This window comes from Pyrus communis, chromosome 9 (genome assembly GCF_963583255.1).
Source record: "Pyrus communis chromosome 9, drPyrComm1.1, whole genome shotgun sequence".
Taxonomy (NCBI): domain Eukaryota; kingdom Viridiplantae; phylum Streptophyta; class Magnoliopsida; order Rosales; family Rosaceae; genus Pyrus; species Pyrus communis.
In genome coordinates, this window is record NC_084811.1 from 18,011,647 (window position 1) to 18,016,175 (window position 4,529).

The window sequence follows — 4,529 nt, forward strand, 5'->3', positions numbered from 1 at the left end:
AAGGCATCGGGGCAGAAGACATAGGAGCGGAAGGCATCGGAGCTGGAGGCATCGAAGATAGAGCATTCGAAGCCTCAATACTTGGCCAAACGCTGGATGATCCAGGAAAAAGGTGCCTCTGGAGGAAAGACGAAAACCTTTGACGGTCACTTTGAATCCGACCTTCAGACTCTTGCAGTTCATCAAGCTTCCTCTTCATGCCCGTCGAATAGTTGTTGGCAAGCACGTGCAAACTTCTATTCTCATGCTTAAGCAGTTTGATCTCCTGCTTAAGACTTTCCACCTCTGCCATCAATGATTCCACCTGACGGGAGCGGGCAAGCAGGCGTTGGCCCATGTTGGACACAGAACTCGCACACTGAACACTAAGTGCGAGGGACTCTTGAACGGCCAACTCATCGGACCGGCCTGACAGCAGCCTACTATCTTTTGGAGTGAGGAGGTTCCTAGCTACTATTGTAGCTGTTGTGGCGTCCTGCATCACGGAGTCTTCACCTAAGAGAGGACCGTTAGAAGATAAGAAAGAAGGGCGCCATACGTTACCTTGACGCGGCGCGCCTGATGCGAGAATTATACGCGCATAAATTAAACCCTCTTTTTGACAATTGTAGTATAAGTATAAGTAGGGATCGTTCTGGACCGGGGATTAGGAGGGATTGTTAATCACTTGGATTTGACTAAAAAAACGTAAAATAAAGTTTAAAACACTATACTAGACTCAAAGAATGCAAAACTAAACTTTAAATCACTAAGACAAACCAAAGACTCAAAATGCTTTAAAACATAAACTAAATTGAACAATAAGGAAAAAGGGGGGAAGAGTTTTGATTTGACGAAAATTGAAATAACAAAACAAGTTAATAAACTAAGCAGAATGTAAATGTGAATATGGATGATGGAATAAATGGAATGAAGGCTAGCTAAGGGGTTCTTCTCCACACATGTTATACTTGCATACAAGATTGATTCTCAGTTGGTCTTTCGATAAATTATGAAACTCAATGCTCCAAGTTAATTAGGTCCGCTTAAATTAACTTTCAGATTTCCCTAAATTCATTGGATTGAATGGAATACGCATTACAACCAAATTATTCTTAATCAAAGTCCCTAACTATGGAATACGCATGATAGAGACATTCAACAAAGATCATTAAGTTCAATGAAAATTAGAAATGTTGACGAGGCATTCGTTACTATGGAATACGCATGAAACTTATGCCAAGAATTCGTTTAACGCGATTGTTTATAAGCAACCTCCACTACTTGTGAATATAAGTTCATAACGATTAGGTGAAACTCACTTATATTCTAGCGTCATATTCATGCATGAAAATTAAGCTTGCAATCTCAATGAACATACATAAATAAGTTATCAATCAAACAGTTAAACGAATTGAATCCACAACTTATGAAATTCCAACCAAAAGTAATCAATTCATATTGCAAATATAAACATAGTTTCGAATCACCCCCTAGCTAAAGGGGGATTAGTTCCTCATTACTTTGAAATCAAAGAAACACCTAAACATTCCAACAACTCAAACTTGAATTGTATGAACGTTTAGGCACTCTTCTCTTCCATTCCTCATACGTACAAAACAAAGAGAATTGAATTTAAACTTTGAAATCAAAGAAACACCTAAACATTCCAACAACTCAAACTTGAATTGTATGAACGTTTAGGCCCTCTTATCTTCCTCGTTGTTGTAGCACAAGGTCTAAGGTGAGGTTTGGGGAATTATGGAAATGGATGAGGAATGGTGGAAATGGAAAGATGGTTTGGATTCTAAGGAAGTGTTTGAGGGGTGTTGTGTTGTGAAATGGAATGAGATGTGAATTGAATGAATGAATGCAAGGATATTTATAGGAGTAGTGGAGGGAACATATGGCTATGTCATTTGTAGGTGAAGTAGGTGGATGTTGTAGGTGAAGTAGGTGGATGTTGTAGGTGAAGTGGATGTTGTAGGTGAAGTAGGTGGATGTTGTAGGTGAAGTGGGTGGATGTTGTAGGTGAAGTAGGTGGATGTTGTAGGTGAAGTGGATGTTGTAGGTGAAGTAGGTGGATGTTATGTTAAGTGATAAGTGATAAGTGATATGATATGTGGTTATCATATGATAAGTGGTTAAGTGGTGATGATAAGTGATAAGTGATTAAGTGATATGATATGTGGTGATGATAAGTGATAAGTGCATGTGGGTTAACTAATGAAGGAAATGCATGTGCAATGACAATGTGTTAGAATGGATGTGTGTTATGCATGGCATGATTGGGATTAGGAAAGGTTTAAATGTCCTAAAACTAAAGAGAACAAGGTTCCAACACTTTGGCTCCAATTAGGTCTTCAATTTCGTCCAACACTTTGGCTTCAAGCATAAGCTATCCGTCCTTAGCCCAAAAGTGCTCCAAAAGTCTCCAAAATGCATCTTTTTGCTCCTTTAGCCCTTTGGACCTACAAACACACGAAAATAGCTTAAAGTACTAAAATAACTAAAGAAACATAACGTAAATGTACGAGAACAAGCCATTTAAGTCGCATAAATATGCTCCTATCAAATACCCCCACACTTAGCTTTTGCTAGTCCTCGAGCAAAACAGAAAAACAAAACAAAAAGAACAAAACACAACCTACACCTTCCAACAATCGTATCAGGGACTTCCAATGCACATGACAAGTTAAAAATCATTATTCTCACAGATTTGAGCCATCTTTACATTTAAGTACATTCTTAATCATAGTCACCACATACTAGTTCACAATTAAGCAATTAAAACACATTTCAAATGTAGTAACATGCCTTTAGAGAATTCCCTCAATTTCTTACTAGATGTACTCTCGTTTTTCACACAGATTTTCTGACTACACACCCTACACTAGGTATATGTGAGAAGATTGATGTAAACATGTAGACGAACACTCACATATGTTATAATAAGGAAAGCATTTTCTGGAGTTAATAAGCATGTTTAGATATGATCTCATGAATGGAATGCTACTACTTAGACGCGAGAACCAGTGACACCATAAGCTCATACCAAGTTCAAACTCCACAATTGAAATACATAACACTCAATATAGAAGTCAAAGGGTAGTAACGGGGCTAGGGTATTGGCTAACAATGAAAGGTGAAGGATAAACAAACATTCTTAAAGCAATAGTGAGCAAAGTATTGAATTAGACACTTAGAATTCCCTTAAGAACGCAGAAGTCAACTTTGAACACCCAAGGGAAAATCACACAAAACTTAGGGCCATATTCAACTTTTTGGACCCTTTCTTCAACCATCAACGCTCGTGAGTTCATTCTTACTTATTTTCACTCCTTTTTTTTTTTTTTTTTTTTTTTTTTTTTTTTTTTTTTCTTTTCTTCTTTTTCTTTTGAATCTCAAAACATACATATAAACGTAAGAACAAACTTTTACTCCCCCACACTCATTTTCTTGCATAATGTAACTCAAAAGGAATTCATTTAAGTCATGCTCACTAAACTTTAAGAACAAGGGTATAGGAAAGTCCTACTCTAAGCTAGGTAAGGGGTGATGTGGGTAAACAAGGAATAAAGGCAAAACGAGGCTCAACGGGGTTAAAACTTACAACATATACGAAGTATGGGAAGTAAGGCTAATTGGCTATGGTGGTGGTCACTACACAACTTCTTCTTGAATATGTGTTATGCAAATCAATAACATGCTTTGAATGAAATGGGCATGAGTTCTAGCATTTGGAACTATATGATGAAACGCCTTCTAAGTAGTAACCAAGCAAAGAATAATGAGATCATGCAACGACTTTAGAAAACAAGAAATCACAGATTATACTCTCCAAAGAACATTATAGGCTCAAGTCTCTCAGGGTTGTAGCGTTTGTTTGAGTTCCTTCCTTCAAGCATGTTACAAAAACGAATTTTTTTCTTTTATGATTGCATGTGAAGTCATACATTATAACCATAACCAAGCATATACCAAGAGTAAATCAAACTTTTCTCTATGTTTATAACTCTTTCAAACCGTCATGCAATTATAAACCAAATCCTTATCATTGTGTTGGAAGGTACCCTAAGACACAAACACACAAAAACGACTCAAAACACTCTTTTTAGGCTTTTCAAAACAATTTTTTCAAATTTTTATGGTATTTTCGGAGTTATAAAAACAAAACATACTAAAACACTCTAAAACAACTTAAAAACACCTTAAAACAGTAAGGAACAACATTTGAAGTTATGGGCGATAAAATCCCACGAATTTGCATTAACAACATTAGTTACCCCCCCACACTTAAATCAAACATTGTCCTCAATGTTTTAAGCTTAAAATCATACAAAGCATAAGTAAACACACAAAAAGCATTTAAACATACTAAACATGGCATAATGTAATTAACAAAGAGAAGAGTTTAGAGACGCAAATCTGGTTATAGAGTGTAAATTCCATCTTCTCCTTGGTAATTGCATTGAGGCTTTGATCTTTGTGATTCCACAGGCTTCCTCTTGAATTGCGCTGCTCCCATCGTTGATTTTCCTTTGTGCTAC